The following is a 23,024-nucleotide window of genomic DNA, read 5'->3' as shown; positions in this document are numbered from 1 at the left end:
ACCCTTGTGCACTGCTGGTGGGAATGCAGTTTGGTCCAGCAGTTATGGAAAATGGTATGGAGATTCCTCAAAAAACTAAAAATACACTTACTATGATACAATAATCCCACTCCTGGGCATATGTCCAAAGGGAGCCTTAATACAGAAAGACACCTGCACCCCAATGTTCATAGCACTATTTACAATAGCCAAGACATGGAGACAGCTTAAATGTCCACCAACAGATGACTGGATACAGAAGCCGTGTCATGTATACAATGGAATACTACTCAGCCAAAAAAATAATATCATGCCATTTGCAGCAACATGGATGGCCCTGGAAAACGTCATTCTAAGTGAAGTAAGCCAGAAAGAAAGAAAAACACAATATGACAACACTCATGTGGAATCTAAAATTAAACAGACATAGAAAACAAACTTATGGTTACCAGAGGGGAACAGGGTGGGAAGGGATACACTGGGAGTTTGAGATTTGCAGTTAGTGACTGGTAAATATAAAATAGAGCAACAAGTTTATACTACACAGCACAGGGAACCATAGTCAGTATCTTGTAGTAGCTCATGGTGAGAAAGGACATGAAATGAATATTCGTATGTCCATGTATGACTGAAGCATTGTGCTGTACACCAGAAATTGACACAACATTGTAAACTGACTATACGTCAATAAAATAAAAATTTAAAAACCTGAACATTTAAAACGACCCTTGAGAGAAATGGCCCCATCTCACCAAAGGCAAGAAAACGCTGAGACACTATGGGGAGGAGGAGGCGAGATGGTGCTGAGAGGCTGGAGGAGCGGGAGGGCAGCTACAGAGGGGCACCAGGCAAGGGGCGAATGTGGAAAAGAGGGGATAGCTGCTCTAGCCCAAGGAACGCTTGTCAGCCAGATGTGTGACGTGGCCCTGTGGCATTTGGACAGGCCAGGGTGGGGCAGGGTTAAAAATGGGCCACAGGCTGACCTGGGCCTCTTTCTGGCTTCCAGCTGGGCTGGGGATGGAGGGACATGTGTGACCCAGCCTCCCCTAGCCAGTGTGAGTTGCAGACCTCCCTGGGCACAGGCTCAGCCAGGAAGGTCTAAAGCTTGGCCCCTGCCTGGGTCAGCTGTGTGCTTTCTGAATGACTGCTGGACCTCTCTGGTCTACGTGCCACCCCACACTGACACACGTGCGTACACACACACACACACCCTCCCAGTAGAGTGCCTTGTAGGGGATGCTCCATGTGGGGCCACCAGGTGACACAAGCTGGCAGTTGGGAAGAGGTACACACTGTGTGTTTGTTCCATTTGTACTTTTTGTTTCTTTGGTCAGGTTGGATATATTATCATTTGTTATGCTCCTCTTCATTTTTATGTACTGAAATTTATTTATTTTTTGAATAGAAAACATGACAATTAGGCAAGTTAAATGGCTGAGAGGTGACACACACACACACTGGGGTGCATCATGAACCCCCTGGATCTTGGCTAATGATGGAAGTGGACACATGAAGGATTCCCTGGTGTGACAAGTGAATGTGAGCATCTTGAAGCCCAGTCATGTGATGTTCCTACCTTAATGTTCTTTGAAATAAATGATTGCCTCCCCATGTTCCTGCTTTACTGAATTACCCACTGCTTTGGTGAGTCAGCCTCAGATACCAAAACCTGCAAAGTAATATACCACATCATATGCTTTCACTCATGAAAAATAAATGCACTAGCTTCCTTTTTTTGAAGTAAATCATTTTAAATTTGCATCTTATATTTGGTTATCAAGAGGCACGCAGAACCCTCCGATTTTAATGAGAACAGTGCTTCTGTGTCTTTTTGTCACATATCTGCTTAATGTTAGGTGTGGTGTTGCTAAGTCAGATCCACATCTAGTTGTTTTTTTCCAGCATAATAGGAAAATCCTGCTTCACACAGGTGCATGGTAGTAAACGAAGCAGTACACAACCTGCACGCCTTGCAACGCTTGTCTACTCCTGACTCAGGCTGCTCCAAAAATCATTTCATGAAAGTTCAGTGAAATTTTGCTTCACCTGGGAATCAGATGTTAAATCAATCAGGCTCTCATAGTCCCATGACACTAATGAGGTTGGGTTAGGTTACTGTAAATAAATTTCTAACCCAAGCATTATTACCTTTTGTTACAGGAAAATATTAACAGAGTAGAATGCAAACCCCTGCGGTGCTGCACAGCGGCCCTGAAAGTATCTCCATCAACCATAGGATTAATTTCAGTCAAGTCACTGAGTGTAGGAAAACAAAGTTTTCTTTTGATGACATTTTATCAAATACTGTAAAAACTGTCACATTTTCCCCTTGCATTGACAGATTAACCTCATTTAATTTAGTAAAAATATCTGCAAGATATACAAGTCTTAGCAGCCACGATGAATTTGTTAAACAATCAGATCTTCAAAAAGCAGAATCCATGAAAACCAATCGTTCACAACGAAGCTCAAAAAGTCTTACAAGATCTTTACGTCGGGAAAGCCGCCTCACCTCTGTATTTAGAAGTGCTGTGTGCTGGGCACCCAATTCTTCACATAAAATTTTTAGTAGTCTGGGCTGATGTAGCCAAGCTTCAATATAATTGATGATTTGGACTGCCTGATCGAGCATGTTTTCCAGAGATGTAGGCATTATTTTAACTGCAAGTGCATGTCTATGTAATAGGCAGTGACTCCTGGTGCTTTCGGGAGCCACATATTTTATCCAGGTGACAGTCCCAGCAATTTTCCGGTCCACCCCCCTAGAAGCATCACTACAAACACCAGCACATTTTCCCCATTCAATTTCACAGTTTTGCATAAAGCTGTGGACGCAGTTGAAAATGTCCTCACCAACGGCATTCTTTGCAAAGATTCACGTAAGAGCAGGTTGTCCTCAGTGGACTTGTTAAACCTGCAACAAGCAAACACGAGCAGCACAGCGAGTCCTGAGACGTCGGCTGGATCTGGAAGCTGCAGTGAGAACCTGCCACAAGTTTCCCGTCTACAAACAGGCCCTTCTTCAGTGGCAGCAGCTAGAGCCTTAATTCGACCAGCAGCCATACTGACAACTGCACTGCGTCTATTTGTTTTTACAATACTGTTCGTCACACATCCACATCACAACGTCTTTTGCACAAGGCTTGGTGAGCAATTCTCTGATGTATGAGCCTCCACTCAGGGCTGCATTGTAACTTACACTGCATGATGCTTCTCTAGCGCTTCCATGAACTGTGTTGACAATTTTAGGTGCTGGGGGTTTATTGTTTTCATGTGAATCAAGATGTTGCTTGAAAAAGATAATGTCTTTGTCTTTATATGCAGCATGTTTAGTTTCCAAATGTCTTCAAAACTTACTAGGGGCCAAAGAGCTTTTCAATAAAATTTTCTTACATAACACACACTGAGCATGAGGTGCAAATCTATTTCCAAAGGAAGTAAATCCAAAAAACAAATAACTTTCCTCATATTTTCTTCTTAGTGGTTTCTTACTAAATGTTGTTATTTTGTTGGAATTGGACATAAACTTGACCCTGGAAAACTCACTTCCTGAATTTCTAGAAACGGAAGGCTGCAAGTGCTCATCTTTACTTTGTAATATTCTGACCTTTTGATCACTTGATTCAGACACAATTTGATAACAAAAAAGATTCTACTTCTTGTTTAAGTCTTCCTTGTTTCAGCAACAGATCCACAGGCAATGTGTTTGTGGTACAAAACATGGTTAATTTAGAATAAACATTGAGTATCACAAATGTGTTGAAATTATAAGTCAGGACACAGAAGATGAGCCATCATCAAAGAGATGATGCCAAGCATCTCATCAGTGACTGTGTTAAGTGCTGCCTGGGCATCAAGGCGCAGGTGGAGCATCGCACGCTCATGTATCAGGTGATCTCTCACTCGACGTCCTGGTGCTCTCAGGCATGGGACACCTTTTCTTAAAGGTAGGTTACCACATAAAAATAAAAGCCATAGCAATGAGTTTGGTAGTCTTAAATTTTATTTTAAAATACAAAGGAAAAATTACTGTTAGCATGGATCTTTTTCCCACAACACTTATTAACTTAGACAATATTAATATTCTGCAGAAGACAGTTTGGGAACCATTGGACTAAGAAATAATGAAGAGATCATAAGTGTATTTTTAAGGAAGGGACTTCGAGGTCCCATGGCAGGGGCTGGCAAACTTTTCCCTAAAGGATCACACGGTAAATATTTTTTACTCTATGGGGCCACACGGTCTGTATTGCAACCACTCAGTTTTGTAGCTGTGGCAGCAGCCACAGGCAATACGGTAAAGAATGGGCACAGGGGTGTCCCAATGCATCTCTATTTACAAAACTAGGATGGGGCTAAAATTTACCAACTCCTTTCATGGATACAGTATCCCGGAATCTCTTTTAGCTTTCTGCTGCCTGCTGTCATTAGACACACTCGTTGTTGACACCATTATACATCTGAAAGCTGCTTTCAGGGCTAGAGACTGTTTGATGAGCTATGTCAAAAACACACAAACACAGTTCAAGGTTTTGCAAGACACAGAATTCTGCTGTATCCCAAATACTGTGTGTTAACATTGAAAAATAAACTATAAACTGAAAGTTAGTTACTACTTCTCTGGACTTAAAAGTACGTAAATATTTACAGTATACAGAATAAGACTCATTAAAAGTACTGTATATATTTTACTGATTACTCTGCATCCCATTATTTTTTTACTGAAGGCTTAACAAAGACCTAATGAAAACATAATCTCTCATTTTAATAGGTTTATTCCTCATAGAATAGCTTTTAAAAAGCATAATTAAATGGAAAGGTAATGCAAGTTTTAGGACCTCTAAAGAATGCTGGCTTTGTAAGTTTAGGCGTTCAGACTTAGGGTCTGCCTAAACATAGCTACTTTTGATTTAAGCTTTATGATTTGGCTGCAGAGTGAGCACGGGCTCCTCATGTTAGATCCTGACTCTGGCTTTCCTAGTGACAGCTAGAGAGCAAGGTACCTGGATGAGGAGTCTTTCCTTCTGTAATCACACTCTTTGCCCTAGCAGCTTGAAATGCAGACTCTTTCAAAAAATAAAATTAAGGGATAGGGTGGAAGGGGAGTAACCAAAAGCCTAGAATGAGAAAAAATTAAAATCAGACACTGCAAAAGCAGAACTAACTACAAACCTCTTAGATGACCATTCCTTACAATTTATTTTATAGCCAGGCAGTGCAAATTCTTCTTCACCATAATGCCGATCTTAAGAGTGAAGTAGAAGATGCCTAGCATAAGAGAAACACTAATATTTTTGTCCTGTTTATTACCCAGGTAATTTCATTGCTTTGAAATGCTCCCCCATCCACTGACTTCATAAAAAGACATTAAAAACTTTCAGAAATAAACCTAACTTTTTAAAGTACAGCCATACCTTAATGTCTCTAAAACTAAGCATTGAAAGTAATCTAAAATGGAATTATACATAGAAGTGTTACACCATGACTTTTTGCTGTAACGACTCTTGTCTCAATAACCAAGCTCCTAAGGTTACTAATGTTTGAGTGACCATTGTTTACTACGTGCCAGGAACTGCTAAATCTTTCATAGATTGGCTCATTTAATCCTCAGAACAAACCTGAGAGTCAGAGACTATCATTTATCCACCCCCAACAAGCAGGGATAAAGAAATAGACACAGAGGTTAAGCCACCTGCTAAGTTAACACACCTGTGAAGAACTAAGAACAGAACCCAAAAAGCTCACTTACAGAGCCCACGTGCTAGTCACTGCTGTGTGTCCCTGAACACTCCTAACTTCCCAAGCACTCAAAACACCTGGTACCAGGGGTTGGCTGGTGCAGAGAGAAATGACCAATGATGGGTCGCAGCTGCCAGGAAGTCAAGGGTCTCAAACTGGAGGCGGCAGCGGCAGCAAGGCCTGCTTTTCCATTGCTGGGAGAAAATGAGACTGTCCTTCCACAGTCCCGAACGGAATTTGGTGACAAGAACTGTATGGAGCTGATCGCTGGGTGACCTAAAAGCTTAGGACCCCTCTCCTTTGCTGCCCGAGAAGGACGTAGCGGAGTAGGAAGCTTTGTTATCAGGAAGGGGGGGCCTCATCCCCACCTCTTTAGTGGTGCTTCCCCGAATCTCTTGAGGACAGAGATTGTCCTCTCTAAAGTTTCTGTTCGACTCCCTGAAAAGGGCAGGGTGAGGGGGAACCCTCAACTTTTGTCTCTTCCGGTTAAGCTGACAGGTAGCACAACCCACTCACCCCCACCTCAGGCGGTTCCGGCTTTGAACAACACCCTTGGGGGCAGGAAGGCTGAGGAAGAGCACAGTCCACTCACAAAGGCAGGGTGGGCACGGACACCCCATCCAGCACCTGAATGCTTTTCTCAACAGTCACCTCAACCTGCAGCCTGGGCCAGCTGTCCCTCGGCTTCTCCTTGTCACAGGTGCGCGCTGCCCGCTGCCCCCGACAGCTGGGAGCTGGCTTTCCATCGGAGTCTACCCTCGCTTGCGGAGCTCCTCTTGTGTCCCTGGGCGGTGGTCTCAGCTAACAACCACAGGAAAAGGACACTATCTTTCTCCTTCATCTCCATCAGTGATGGGGAGAACCGTGTGGCTGGGCTGTGGAGCCTGGGGCCACCCTTTCACAGAGCGCAAGGCAGCCGTCTCGCCAGAGGGCACCGCTGGGCCGCTGCGGGGCTGCGGTCCCACCCGCATCCGCACCCAGGCCTGAGCAGGGTCAACAGCCAGTCCTCGTGGACGAGAGGGGGGAAGGGGAGGAAAGAAGTGGGGAGGGGGAGGCAGGGGGGAAGGGGGAAATGAAAAAAAAAAACAGAGGAAAGAAAGGAGGATTCGGGATCGGGTGATGCTCTCAGCTCGGGGATATCGCCTGTGCCTTCTCCGCAGACATCCATTCGCGGTTGGCGCAGCCGCTCATCTGAAGACACATTGAGCTCTCTGGGGCACCGAGCTTCCCGTCTTGCACTAGCTTCTTGAACTCGCCAAGTTTCGTGATCCTTGCAGCACTAAGTTCTCACACCTTGAGGGTGAAGTCCTCCTCTTCAGAACTCCTGACGAGGCTGCGACACCAATAATCCCATCCACACTCCTCCCGGAGAAGGGAGAAGAGATGGTTTAAGGACATTTTCCCGAGTGTGCAAACGGTGTTTCCATTTCTATCTCTGGGGGAATTTTTGTCACTTGACCACATACAGAGACCTTCAAAGGAGTCTGAAAATTATGATTTCTTTTTTTAAAACTGAAGTAGAGTTGATTTACAATATTGTGTTAGTTTCAGGCATACAGCATAGTGATTCCGTTTGCTGGGCTTTTTCCTTACAGATTATATTTCATTCTGGGTTATTACAAGATATTGGGTATAATTCCCCATGCTGCACAGTAATTTCTCATTGCTTATCCATTTTATGTTCGGTAGTTTGTGTCTGTTAACCCCATATGCCTAATTTGCATCCCCCTTTTTGGTAACCATAAATCTGTTTTCTATGTGAGTCTCTTTCTGTTTTGTATATAGTTTCATTTCTATTATTTTTTAGATTCCACATGTAAGTGATATCATGTAGTATTTGTCATATAGTGTTTGTCTTTCTCTGTCTTAAACTGGGTGTACTGAGACTTGTATTTGAGATTCAGATTCTAAAGGTGAGGTGAGACTAGTTCAGAAAGAGCAGTCTTAAACACGCCCAGCAAAGAGCATTCCTTACATCATATGTTCTGGTTACCTATGGCTGCGTGTTAAACCATCTCAAAGCAATAATCCTCTCTGTGTTCAGGATCTATGGGTCAGGACTTTAGTTAGGACTCAGCTGAGTGATGCTTCTGCTCCTAGGTTTGACTGGGGTCACGCAGTGGCATTCAGCTCGCAGCAGCCAGTCCCTAGTCTGAGAAGGCTTTTTCCACGTGCCCGAGACTCTGGTGGGCACAATACGAAGGTTGGCTGAGTGGGCGTGCTGTCCCTCCCCATGCATTCTCAGGGCTTCTCCACACAGTCTCCCCGGCAGGTAGCTGCTCTCCTACCTGGTGGCTTAGACGCCCAGAGCGGGCGATCCTTGCAAAAGGGGAAACTGTCGGGCTCTTAGCAATCAGACTTTGAAACTGACATGACAAGCCTTCAAATGCAAGAGAGGAGAAACGGCATACAGACGCCCCGTCCTGCTGGAGGGATGGCCAGACAACCGTGGCCATCCTAAACCCGCCCTGCAGGTGGGAGGCTCAGCAGGGTCCTTGTGCTCACTCTTATGAAATCTGAATCACAGTGCTCAAACTGTAAAAGTAAATAAATAAAATTTTAAACCTCAGGTTTAAGAAATACCCTGGAGAGTTTTCCTAGATACAGATGACTTATAAAAAGCTAAGCTATTGGTTGTATCTACATTGTAGGATTTTTCACAATTTAAATTTTAGGTTCTGGAAGTAATTACCAAAGTTTAAAAATATTTAGTGTCCTTTTGAATACAAATAGGCTGTTATCTTCCTCTTGAGTTAGTCTGAGTGAAAAAAAATCTAGGGTCACACCTTTCATAATATAGTTTGGATACCAAGCAACTGGACGTTTGGGGTATATGTTGTGTGTATTTCTAGTTTAGGAAGAGATTAAAAGGACAGGTGAGTTGTCGCACATCAGTGTGTCATTCCTTCTGGGATGAAAATGAAATTTTAGACTTCTAATTTGGTGTTAGATGCAGAAAATAAAATAACCTCAAAATAAACATAGAAGGCTGACCAAGTGTCATCCAAGACCATTACAGCTCCAGAGACACCCCATAAACCATATAATCTTCTTTAGCTAAATACACACCAAAAGAGTTCGTTCTTTGCTGACTGGACAAGTCTTTTATTACTTTGTAAGTAATAAAATAAGAAAGAGGCCACTTCTGAAAGTTTTATTTGGAGATCCTGAATTTATCTTTAACCATTCATTCTTAATTAGAGGTCACCTGTACTCTCCATTATTCCACTCCTTAATTTTACTTTGAAATAATTTTAGACTTTCAAAAAGGGTAAAATATTACAAATATTGTCCATATATCCTTTACCCAGCTCCTCCAAAGACGAATGTCTTATAAAGTCATAGTGCAGTCATCAAGACCCGGGAAATTAACAGTAACAAGACGTCACTAACTAACCTACAGGCTTTATTCAAGTTTCACCCTTCATTCTACCAGTGTCCCTTCTCTGGTCCAGGACACACACTGGGTTTAGTCATCAGCTGTCCTCAGTGTCCTCCAATCTGTGGCGGTTCCCAGCCCTCCTGTCCTTCACGAACTTGACACTTTGGAAGAAGAGAGGCCATTTTGTCTATTTTCCCTCATTTGGGTTTGTCTGACTTTTCCTCAGTTTTATGTTTAAATTGCCTTTTTTTTTTTTTTTTTTTGCAAAAACACCAGAGAAATGGCTCTGTGCCCTCCTCAGTGCCTTATATTGAGGCGTATATGACATTGATATGTCTCATTATTGGTGGTGTTAAATGAAAACTTGACTAAAATTATATCCAGTAGGTTTTTTCACTATAAAATTAGCTTTTCTATTTATAATTATAAAGTATTTTGGGGGGAGACACAAACATGTGCAAATATCCTTTTTCCCATTATACAGAAGTTTTGGCCACAAATTTTGGCATCCATTGATGGTTTTTTTCCTGCAAAAGTTATTACAGTGGTATATGCCAAAAAAGATTTTCTACTTCCATTATTTTTATACATGTATTAATTGGAAATATTACTAATTGCTTAAAGGAATTCTGGATTTTATTTCCCACCCTACTGTGGCTTGATGATAACAATGATTAAATATGAAAATAATACTGAGTTTTAGGTTTTGTTTCCCCTCTGTTTTGGGGTAGCTATTATTAGCCTTACTTTGATCTATTTGTTATTAAGGCCATTTTGTAGGGAAGTATTAAGGCTATTCCATCTTCTTTCTACCTGTCTTTTCCTCTTTGTCTCTAAAACTTAATTTTTTAAAACCATACTACCTTTTTATTTTCCACTTTTTTTCTCTATCATCTCTTTCATGTGGAAGATATTAACCATAATGTAGAAGCTTTGGATGTGATATCATTTGAAGAGAAATAAATTAATTAATAGAAGAGAAGAAAACAGTATTTTATTTTGGTTTCATTTTTTGATCCAGAAAGTTGACACATTAGTGAGATGAGGGAAAGCAGTTTGGCATGACCAGAATGATCAATAACTTCCATAGCCCCTAGGAAACAGGTCGGAGGCAAAATTCAAACAAACCAAGGGGCCAGTAGGAAAGAAATTAAGTACACAAGTTCGAAACAGAATAACTGGTCCCTGGAGGATTTTTAAAACAAAAGAATTTTAACTGAATCTTGAAATGTTTCTGACATTCCTTGAACAAGAAGAGAAGTAGCCCTCAGGCCACAGATGGAGTGTTTTGGGGAAACTGGGAGACATCTGTCTGGAATCCCACTACCAAGAGCAGAGTGAGGCCAGGATGCTTGTGAAGATGAGGAGCTGGCTTGACTGAGACTCAAAGGATGGTGGTGGAAGAATGGTTTCAATTAAAAAGGGAAAAGACCTGTAAAGTATGTTTATTTTCATCTGAAGAAGAGTTAAGGACATGTATCTAACTAACTAACTCGCTAAATAAATAAATAGAGGAACAACAACAAAAAACCGAATGAATATATGTGTGTTCATGTATAACTGAAAAATTGTGCTCTACACTGGAAATTGACACAACACTGTAAACTGACTATGACTCAATAAAAAAAGTTAAAATGCTGCAGGATGTAACCTTGTGAACTTGTCATTACCTATATCTGTGAATAAATCTATAGGATAAAATCCTAAAATAAATAAATATAAATAAAATAATCTTTGAAAAATTCCCATGCAATCTCCATTGAGCAAAATTGTTGAAGCAAAATGTTTTCACTGTGTGATTGAGATTGTCTCTCCTCAAAGGATTCCTGCTTTTCAGTGTATCTATTCACTTTCCCTTGTTCGCTTTGATATAAATATTCAGTTTCCTTCTTTGGACACTAATGCTTGACTCAGGCCTCTCTGTACACATTCTAGCACCACAATCTTTTCTCTGAGAGCATCTCTAGTGTGATGGAGCTCAATTTCTAGGCTTTTGAATTGACTTTCAGCTTTAGAAAGTTGCTGAGAAAGCACTACATTATCTTTCAGATTAGATCTTAAAGTATGAAGTAACATTATACCTGAATTAGAGTTTGGTGACATAAAATAAACACCTAGTATAAAATAAAACCAATCAAAACCAAACTTTGATTGCCTTTGTTATCCATTGGTAGAAAACAAATTTTACTTGATTCTTATGTGACTTAAGGGCTCTGTTTTGCTTTTATGGTACTCAGTCATAAGTTTTATTTTGGCATTCTATGTGCAAAAAGAAGCATATGGAGGCTTTAGTAGGTTTTGAAATTATTACAGTTTTCTTTATGTTTAAACAATTACTAATTGTATAATAAATAGTATAATTTGTTGAAAGAACTGCCAAATACTTCCAAAAATATTGAGATTAAAAAAACAGTACTCTACTGAAAGTTACTATGTAATTTTAAATTATGCGATCTAGACATATATTAGGTGATTGCAAAAATAGCAAATTAAAGGATTAAATGAGCTTATTAGTGATATGTAAACATACAAATTCCTAACTCTATTATTATAGTGTACATAAATGAAATTAAATAATGAAAACAGAACTATAATATTTTTAATATGCTTTTATTTATGTTTTACATAATGTAAAATTCTACTAAATAAAGCAAGTTGGCCAAAAAAAAAAAAAAAAAAGAAAAAAAAAAAAAGAAAAAAGAATAATTTTGTCCTGTAAGTGAAAGCAATCATCTCTTGCTCTCTGGAAGGCAATTTCCAGGGCTCTCTGCTAACTTTGATCATGACCGTAGATGGCAGTAGTCAGTCTAGAATGGTATGATTCAACTTCTGTTTCCAGTCTGTCTTTGCTTTGCTTTTCCTTCTCCAGTTTAGTGTTTAGCATTGAGTTCTCAGCTGTCAGACCATTAAGCTGTCCACTATATTGGAATATTGTTTTTATAAATGTTTCCTCATTCCATTTTATTGCCTTCTGAAGATCATTATTCTTTTCCTTCATAATTTCCATGTCCACAAAACAGTTATTTTCCTTTTCTCAGTTCTGATTTTTTTGTTTGTTTGTTTTTCTTTCTCATTTCAGCATGGCAATTTCTTCTTGCAACAATTGGTTTTTATCAATTTGTCATGACTGTGAGAAACCTAAGTAAAACAAAGGAGACTTTTAGCTAGTACTTAATAAACTGACACATCACAATTTTCTCTGGAATGAAAGACTCATCTCTATGTCTATATAATGAAAAGCTTGCAATAAGCGGACATCCAACTGGAAAAACCAAAGTTGGATACACGTCTCAAACTATACAAGCAGAAATCCTCCCAAAGTTGAAAAATTTAACTGAAGACAATGAATCCATGAAAGTAAAAAAGAAACCACAAGAGATTTTTTAAGAAGCTCAGAATTAGAAAAGCCTTTCTCTGAATTACAACAAACCCACAAGGCTTAAAATAAAAGATTAATAAATCTGACTACACTTAAAAATTACTTCTGATATCTAAACTATACAGCTCCCCTCACAGTAAGAGCCTTAGCTCTGTATATATTTGGACAGAGTAAATTTCCTAAAAAAATTTTTCCTGATAATATTCCATAAATATTCTCCCTTTCTAACACTTTTATAGTGAGTTATAAGAATTACATCTACTGATATGTGATAAATCTAATTGTACTAAGCATGTCTACAAACATTAGTTAACTCATTTAGCTGTGACAGTTCTGGAATAAAGAGGTTAAAAATACAAGCAAGCTGCAGGGTTTTCCCCAGGTCTTCTGACTCCATGACTCATCCTCTTACACCAAACCAAAGCTATTTCTCTAGGACAAACATATTAACATGAGAGAAGCCTTCTGTTTCACTAATGGTAAAGAAGGTAAAATTTACAGAGCTCTTCTTTAAAAATCATTAGATTATTTGCTGCTGCAATAACTTATGACTCTTCATAATGTTTATAACAGTAATAGATGTGAATAGGGGGAAACAGTGAACTGTTTTACTAAAAATAAAATACTAACCAATAAGTTATCACTATGTATAGATTATGGCATGTCTGTCACTGTTTTCAAAAGCTCCTTGCACTGAAATAGGACACCACGGGGAGCAAAGTGTTACTGCCATCATATGGAGGAGAATGATGCCCAGGACATGGTCTCTGAACTGGCCATACATTTCCTTCTTGCTGTCAGTGGAAGTGATGAACTAACCTTTCTATTCATCTATCAAGGGAGTGGAATCACTGCCTCAAACTAGAATGTCTGCCTTTCATTAGTCGCAATAGTTTTGAGATGATGGAAAGTTCATCAATTCCTCTGGAAAACATGAAAAGCCTCTCCTTGGATGAGGCCATTGTGAACGTCACTACTTGACTGTTGCAGGCAAATGGATTTGACTTAAAAATATTACTTTATCCAATGGACCAGAAATGCAACCCCCTAAAAAAAGTATACAAATACAGGCTTTAAAAACCCTCTATACTTTCTGTAATGTATAGTATCAGGTTTTTTTTTAATATGTAAATATATAAATTCATACACACACATTTGAAAATGACTAAAGAAGACGTCAGCACTCATTTCCTTATTTCTGTCTCCTTTTGTTTGGAGAGGTGATCGGTCAGGATTTCACCTTGTAATATTCTGGCATTCTGCTCTCAAGAAAGTTGCTTCTTAGTGTTGTTTCACTCTTCCACAACCTGGAGACACACTTCATTAGGTTTTTGGTTCCCATGAAAAAGAAGTAAAAAAAAAAAAAGTTAAAAAAGTGGAATCTTAAAAAATATAATCAAAACACTGTTTAAAGGACGTAGCCTATTTAAGCACAAGGATCTTTATCGCACATGAATAACTCAGATTTTAAAAAATCTATTACCAGAAGGAAAAAGTAAACTCAGGGGACCTCAAAACTCAGTTTTCTCCTTTGGAGATAAATGCCAGATTTTTTGCTGAGGGTTCGTATTACCTCTATGATACTGTTTTAAAACCTGAGGTTTATATAATCACATGATGTTTCATAAAACTTTGGTTGAGATATTGGGGCTTCAAGTCAATAATGTGTCTATTTTATTATCACCCTGGTTTTAAATTTTTCATTTAATGCTACCACAAAGCTCTGGTCACTGGATAAAAGTATTTCTAACAAAGAACAGAAAGGTAAATACACTTAATATTTAAAAGCCTCGTATAATTGTTTAGGAAAAGATGACCATGGCTAAACCCCACCCCTAACTAAACTGGTAAACATACTGTTTACAAAAGAAAAAATACAAGCAAAAACAAGCATATAAAAAGACTCATTTCAATGTGATCAAATAATGTAAATTAAAATGACAGGGTGATTCCACATTTCGTTTATCCACCTGGGTAAATATTTAAAGAAATTATGATTCTCAGTGTATGGGAGCACTCTTGATGCTGGGCAAATTACAGTCTCATAAGTATTCTCATGCATTATTGGGGTGGCTACCAGTAGGTAAAAATTTTATAGAGGGTAATTTGATCATTCTCAAAAGACTTTAAATTATATACATATTTGTCTAAGTGGCCCCAAAATAAAAGTTTCACCTAAATAATTCATTGAAACACACACTGCTCTCATGCCAAAGCAACAACCAATTCCCTAAACTTGATAGGAGAAAAATAATTAAAGTAAGAATGAAGTAAATTAGGTAATTAAATTAAATTGCTACATCCATAGCATTAGAAGAATTTGCTGGAAGAACACAACTGTTATTGCAGAAACAGATGCCTCTAGTTAAAAGACAGAACCCAGTTTAGATGCATTTTTGCATTTAAGATCCAAAAATGTAAACCTAGTATTGGGCTCAACAGTCAATTCCTTTCCCCAAAGAGCTATAACATTTCTCACCCAGCAGAGGTCTGGCCCCTGAGATGCAGGATGTTATATTTAGAATTTAACAATAATGCCCCTCTGCCTCATGTACAGGAAGAGAGTTTCTCTGGTAATGTAGAAATTTTAACTTCAGTTATTATCTTAGAATCTGCAACCCTTGGTTGCTTAATTAAACATGTTTTGTTTCTTAACTCGCCTTCCTTTTTCATATTTTTGTGAACTCATTAAGTAAAATAGGGCACTTTGCTTTAGAAATTGGCACAAATTATATGCATAAAGAGCACAAAAGCAGCCTTAACTCAAGGCAAAATTGTGGAATTATTAACATGTGTGTTTGGGGTTTGCCCTGACCTTTGTCTTACTCTATTTCTTCCAATCTTAGTTTCCAAATCTTTGGTATTTGACCCAGCTCATCCCAGATGTATTTCAAGTAATAATTGCCTAAGAAATCCTTATTTTTCACTATTAAGTCAAACACAGAGGATGCAAATACAGCATGACCTCACGTCCACTTACCTGTGTGTTTTATGCCCATATGGATGTGTGTGTGTGCGTGTGTGTGTGAGTTAACAGGATTCCTCTAGTGAAGATGGTTTTATTTGTTCTTTTCATTCTCTTCTTTGTTTTTATTTTATTCTGAAAAGCTGAATAATATTCCATTGTATGTCTGTAGCACATTTCCTTTATTGACTCATCCATCAGTGGACATTTTTAGATTGTTTCCCTATCTTGGCCACTGTGAACAGTGTTGCAATGAATATGGGGGTGCAGACATTTCTCCAAGATCCTGATTTTAATTCTTTTAGATAAATACCCAGAGATGGGATTGCTGGACCACATGGTAATTCCATTTTAATTTTTGAGGAACCTCCATACTGTTCTCCATAGTGGCTGCACCATTTTGCATTCCCACCAACAGTGCACAAGTGTTCCAATTTCTCCACATCGTTGTCAACACTTGTCTTTTATGATAGCTTTTTATTGAGGGCATGTCATGTGCCAGGCCCTGTGCTAAACACCATGTATATGTATAATGTCATTTAATCTGCAAAGGACCAAGAATGGAAGTTGCAGCTTGAGGAGGTTAGAGAGTAGTCAAGGGGAGACAACAATGTTCAGTGTTGAGACTCAGGCTGAGGCATGAGGCCAGTTCTCAAAGTATAGCATTTACCAGTCCTTTGACCCTTGCGAAGCCTTGCTTCCTCAATTTTAATTTATTATTTTAATTTTTTGAAAACATTTTTTATTTAAAAAAAACTTTTCCCCCTTAATAGAGGCACTGGGGATTGAACCCAGGACCTTGCACAAACCAACCAACTAACCAACTCACTCTACTACTGAGCTATACCCACCACCCCCAACTCTAAATTAGAAATATTAATAGTACTTCTCTAAAGTACTGTTTATACATTTATTTATTTATTTAGTATAACCCTTATACTAAAGGATAATTGTGAGAATTTTGTGAGAAAACATATATAATGTACTAAGCAAAATGAGGAATGATTGGAGATTGCTACACTACTATAATTTTTATTGTTAAGGCCTGTGCTTTTATCCACTTCCCTTTTTGTTTCAACTGGAATGCTATACTTGGTTTTAATATATGTGGTTTTGTTGTTGTTGTTGTTGTTTTTTTCTTAATTCCACTTCTTGGGTTTAGTGTCTCCCATTGAACTCGAGAAACATCAACAAATAACACCTTTAGGGACAATACGCTGACATTCCAGGGAATGGCCCAGCATGCAGAAACACTCAATTCCATAGATGCTCTTCTATCTTTCAAAAACATTTGATTTTTGAAATGCATAGTAACAGCAGACAAAAGACTAACTAGAACATTTTTGTACATATATGACAGAGGATTTACGGAATTAATATCCAAAGAACTTTAATAAATCACTAAGAGACAACAAATTTTCCAACAGGAAAATGGACAAACGACATAAAGCAGTTCGTGCCAAAAAAGAAATGCAAATGGCTAATAAACATGAACAAGTTTTACTCTGTAACATTATAATGATGAGTGATCATTTTTGTTCATAAAATTGGCAAAATTTTAGAATAATCAGAATATCTGTTGCTGGCAAGCATGTTATAATTGAGCAATTGTGCACTATTGTTGGCAGCATAAAATGATATAATCCGTTAATAAGAATAGCTGTTTCTAGAAGAAAGTTTGTATGTATTCAAAGCCTTAAAAATTTGCAAGCCTTTTGACCTAACAGTTCTACATCTAAGAATATCTTAAGGCCAAAATTAGATGAGTGGAAAGCTGTGTATGTATAGGGATGTTCATGCAGCTGGATTTATAATAATAAAAAATGAGAAACAACCTAAAAATGCAGTAATAGGTATTACAGTGATTATTAGCAAAGACAACATTGTTCAGTGAGATGGAAAAAGTTTTTTCAAGTGATATTATTGAAGCCAAAAAGCCAGACCCATGCTATGTTTATTTAAGAAGAAAAAGTGTGCATATAGCCACAGAAAAATATTGGAAGCACAGAGCTCAAAATTTGGAAGCAACTGTCTTGGCCTGTAGAATTACAGGTCTTTTTGATTTTTCTGCAATGAGCATGTCTTCCGTTTTAGTTGTTATTGCTGCATGACAGACCATAGTCAATTTATGGCACAAAGCAGCAGTCATTTTCCTATGTTTACAAGTTCTGTGGGTCAAGAATTTGGAAAGATCAGAGCAAGGGCAGCTTGTCTCTGCTTTGTCATTTCTCACGCCTCAGCTGGGAGGACTTGAAGTCTGGAGTGTGCCTCCACAGCTGGGGGCTGGAACTATCCAATGACTTTCATTTGCATGCCTGACCCCTGGGCTGGGAGGATCTGAAGACTGCTCTGTTGGAGCGCCTACAGGGGGCCTCTCCACATGGCTGGGCTTCTTACCTGGTGGCTGAGGGCTCCAAGTGTGAAGAGTACAGTGAGCAAGGCAGGCGCTCCACTGCCCTTTCTGATTTGGCTTTGGAAGTTGTATTACGGTTTCCTCTGCTACTTCTGAGTAGGAGTCACAAGCTCGTCTGTATTCAAGGGGGGCAAGACAGAGACACCATCTCTTGGTCACATTGGAGAAAAGCATAGTGGGAGGTATTGTTGCACACATCTTACTTTTGCAATTAGGGAAAAAACTCCATAAATATTGTTGCTTTTAAAAAAAAAAGCTTGTTATAAAATACCTATGAGCCTAATTACCTGGGGTTCAGATTAGAGAACCATTTTGCATAATTGTGTTGAAAGCAACCTTCTCAAGCATCTGTGTGTTGTTCCCTGCATCCTGGATGAGTTTCCTGTCCCTGATGAGATCCTGTGTGTTGGCACAAGGTTAGAATTGGAGATAAGTGGGTGCAGGGTTGTCAGATACAATTTAGAATGTTTAGTTAAATTTAAATTTTAGATAAGGAACAAATGAATGTTTAGTATAAGTATGTCCCAAATTTTGCATGGACCATACTTACACTAAACAATTACTTATCATGTATCTGAAATGCAAATTCAGCTGGATGTCTTACATTATTGTTTTGCTAAACCTGGCAGCCTGAAGAGGGGTGGGGGCAGCGGACATGGGGAGATCAGCATGAAGGGCCACAGTTATCTTCTGCCTCTCCCTCCGCTGGGCAGGGAAGGGAGGAACTTTTGGCAGTAGTGTGGGTTTCTATTTTCAGCATGGGCATCAACACTGTCTCAGAATAGAAGAGGGTGAGAGATGGAGTGAGGGAAAGAATATTTTCCAACATGTGAGAGGAATCAGCCACTAGAGGCTGGAAACCTGGCCTTGATTCCTGGACTTGTTGAAAACTCATGATGACCTTGGATAAGTCACTAAATTCCTCTGTGGCCAATTCCCTGGTGTGAATCGTACATAGGGTTGTTGGGAGGATGGATATAGTATGAGTGAAACTACTTAGAAAAATCTAGACAAGCAGACTTAATGCGTTGGTGCTGGTTCCCTCTCATTCTGGGCCTGGGCTGCACAGGACAGCGGGAGGCACACCTGAGGGGTTCTCTGCTAGCTTTCCCACTCAGCACACATCACTGACTTAAACAAAACATCCCACCAAAGTGTTATTGCTTTTTCACGTCCATCATCCCTGCTCCCATCATGAGCTACGTGAACCAGGCCAGTAGCAGGTGATCTTTTTAATGACAGGGTTAAATACATCATTCAGTCCTTTTTCTTCCTCTTCACTTACAGATGGACTGTCTTCTGTAGAGTTCACCCAAGTTAGAAGCTAAAGTGCTCTAAGAAGTTACATTCTTCCAGTTAACAAAAAAATCACAGGGATATAATGTACAACACAGAAAACATAGTCCATAATTTTATGATAGCTTTATATGGTGTGCAATCTATAAGAATCTGGAGTCACTATGTTATAATAAAACTAATTTAACATTGTAAGTCCACTATACTTCAATGAAAAGAAGAAAAGAGCTTAAAAAAAAAAAAGCTACATTCTTTTTCTTCTCTCTCTGCTAAGATGCAAATTCCAGTAGCTAAAATTAAGAGTAGTGAATTTATGCTTGTTTCCAAAAAGAGATCTGGCCAATGGCAAAGGTTTTTTTGTTTTTTTTCTGTTTTCTTGTTGTTGTTTATCGGTTGCTAGGTAGAAAAGAATCCTGTATAGCTGTAACCTGGCAGAGTTTTACAAAGCAAGAAAAAAGCAGGCAGGTTGCTCTGCTAATGAGAGGAAATCATTTTTACATCATTGTCATAAAGGTAGAAGAGACAATCAGTTTTTTATTGTTTGTATTGTTGGTGATTTAACTAGAGCAGAACTTCTATTAATTATGAACCAGTTGTTTGAAATCTTCAAACTCGTCCCCCCTGCAATTCTAGCTCTTAGCACTGAGAGCATTGTTCAGTGAATACTCCATACTTGTTGAGTGTTAATTTAGCGAAAACAAACCACCCTTAAGAAAAAGTCACAGTAAGTTCATCAAAAATAAATAAATTCAAACAATTTTAAGGATACCCTGAGATGGGTATACGTTCAGCTCAGTTCTGCGTGTTTGTCTTTTTTTCAGCTGTAGCATTGTGGATGGGGCATATACAAGGAGACTATGTCTAGAACTATGGCTGAGGTCTGGTCTGGCCATATCCTTAGTTATAGAAGAAAGTTGAACACATATATATGTTACTAATATAAAAGCACTGTATGATACTTAGTCAAGAGGAAATGTTTATGTTAAAAATAAATTACTGGCCACAATTAAGGAAATAAAACCTTTAAAAAATAAATTCAGGCTCTAGGATGTATGCTCATGTCACTAGAAGTTTAATGTAAACAATTGCATTCACAAAATATTCTTCATAATCATAGTTTTACCATATGCTGGATGACATCATTACAAATGTTCTGGAAGACCAGTGACTAAAGTCATTTCTCACTGGAATTGTTTATTGGTTACTTGTGGGCTATTTTATGATGAGTTAGATTCCACTTAGACTGTATCTAGACTCTGCTGATTTTTTTTTTTAACATTTTTTAATTGAGTTATAGTCATTTTACCATGTTTAGATTCCACTGATCTTGCTTGTACATTAGAGTGCTACAGAGGTGAGACCTTGTTCATCTTGTTCCCAGGGCCTGGCACATAATCAACTCAGTAAATACTTGATGGACACAATGCAAGGACTGATGAGTTGTAGTTTCTTAAACTTGGATCTTATAACTGTGGCTTAGAGGTTAAGTGAATTAATTCCTCAAGGTCACACAGTAAAGATGGCACAGGGATTCTAGCCCCAGGACCCCAGGGCCATCTTAACCATGATGTTCAATTGCCTGTTATGGTTAATTGTGATGTTTAATTGCCTTTAAAAATGATCCATAGATACTTGTGTGTATATGTATATAGGTGTACATATATTTAATATAAAATATTAAATGTCTTAGAATTCAGAGTTATCTCATGAGGCTTGGGTACTCAGTGGAGGTTGGGGGAATTGACCTTGAAGAATGGGAAGCAATTCAATAAAATGCTTCAACAGAATGGTAATGGAGCATCTCATGAAGGCGGAATGGGGTAAGCAAGGCGAGGAAGTGGGTAAGCGCAGAGTTCCTGCGGGAGAGGAATGAGAGGAAGTTGGAAGGGTTGGTTGGGGAAAGGACTTAGAACCAATTTGTTGTTTTATTTCCACTTGTGTTTACCAGTGTCATGTATGTCAATAAAAAGCCATCTAGAATTAACAGCAGTGAATTATGGATCCTTATAGCATAATAATCTTTTTTTTTAAAGAGGCATTTTTTTCTATCATGTATTTTCTTTCTAAAAACTATTATTTTTTTTGATGGAGGTATTGGGGGTTGAACCCAGGACCTCATGCCTTCTAAATATGTGCTCGACCATTGAGCTATATCCACCCCCGCCATGCTAATCTCTTGAAAGTTTTCCGGGGAATTAAAATTCGTTTCTCCAAGAGTTTTTATCTTTGGGTCTGAACCATGTCAAGTGCTTTCCGTTGCTCTTTCAAGGACAAAATTCCTTCCACCTCCTTATGCCTGTCCCACTATTGTGCGGCACAGGCGGGGTGACGTGAAGGGGATGCAGGCTGCCCTGGCAGCGCTTGGGTCTGCAGCAGCCCCTTTGAGGGGGACCTGCCAGCATCTCCCTTGCTTCCCTGGGTGACACCGCAAGAGGTCTGGGCTCCAGCTTTCTGTTACAGAAAACAATTCCTGTAAACAATAAAGCAAAACTCATATCCTTAATGGCCACATTGGGAGGGTTGTTAGCTACTTGCCACAGGGCCTGCCCATGCAGATAAATTCTGATTACTGATAACGGTGCATGCCTGGGATTAGAATGATGCTTGCACAGGTTTATATTGGGGTGACAGCTCAGGGGCTGGTGGGGAGAAAAACCCAAGAGTTGTACTTTAAATCCAATTATGTACCACTTCTATCTGAAAATACTTTTAAAAGTCTTCATTTCCTAAATGTGGATTATTATTCTTTTATCCTCCTGCTCCAAGGACTTTGTAAAATCTTGGAGTATTTGAGACACCTGACAAAAGAAGAGTTTAATTCCACTTACTTAGGTTCAATCTTAAAAAAAATTTTTTTCCCATGACTATTCCCAATGCAACTGAGTTTTCATTGCTGTTACTCTATATTATTGAATTCAAATTCAAAAGAGCTTGAGAGTTTATGGTTAAAAAGTAGGCTTTCCTCTTATTTCCTTAGCTGTTCATTTCCTGTTCACAGGGGCCCTGGAAATGATACACTGTTTCTTGTGTGTGGTTTCAGAGAATTCTACAGCACCCAGAGTGTGTGTGTGCCAGAGTGTGTATTTGTGTATCTCTTTAAAATTTGCACACACACACACTCAAAGGATGGCTTGTGCATGCACCTTGCTTTTTGAATTACATTTATTGGGTATACTGCAGCTAGAACCACCTAATTTGTTTCCATATCTACATAGTATTCCATTTACCTAAGCAGTTTTTTAGCCTGACATTTTGTTGTTTTCAGTGAAAATTCTTGTACAGACAGCATTTGTTACAAGTGTGAGCATAACTGTTGGATCACTTTCTAAATATGGAATTGCCAGACCAAGGAGAATATGAATTAAATATTTTTTTATAGTATCATCAGTTACAATGTGTCAATTTCTGGTGTATCGCATAATGTCCCAATCATGCATAATTATATATATATTCATGCATTAAATGTTTTGATAAGTATTTCCAGATAGCTCCTCCAAAGAAGTTGTGTAAATTTACATTTCCACCACCAAGACAGGAAAGTGCTAGTTAGCTCATTTCCTCACCGACACAGTGTGTTATCAAATATTTGGTATTTGTAATAATGGCCTCTCACTGTAGTTTTAATTATCATTTTTCTTATAAGTAAAATTGAGCATGTTTTTATGTGTATAAAAGATCTTTGTATTTCTTCTGAATGAACTGTTTACCCTTTACCTGTTTTTGGTGATTGGTCTTTTACTGATTTTAGGCATTCTTTATATGTTAATGAACTACTTGTTGATTGTCTGTGATATTTGTTGCAAATATTTTTCTCATATTTTGTCATTTCTTTTGATTTCATTAATACATTCTTTCACAACTTTTGGGTGCT

The 23,024-nt window shown here is 38.7% G+C and overlaps 2 pseudogenes; both read right to left on the bottom strand.

Annotated features, from left to right (window-relative positions):
- Window positions 1–1,364: 1,364 nt before the first annotated feature.
- Window positions 1,365–3,773, bottom strand: LOC116656639 (annotated as a pseudogene).
- Window positions 3,774–10,969: 7,196 nt separating this feature from the next.
- On the bottom strand, window positions 10,970–12,218 carry LOC106730848 (annotated as a pseudogene).
- Window positions 12,219–23,024: the final 10,806 nt, after the last annotated feature.

The sequence above is a fragment of the Camelus ferus genome, chromosome 29 (assembly GCF_009834535.1).
Source record: "Camelus ferus isolate YT-003-E chromosome 29, BCGSAC_Cfer_1.0, whole genome shotgun sequence".
Lineage (NCBI taxonomy): Eukaryota > Metazoa > Chordata > Mammalia > Artiodactyla > Camelidae > Camelus > Camelus ferus.
This window is presented reverse-complemented; position numbering and strand designations above follow the sequence as displayed.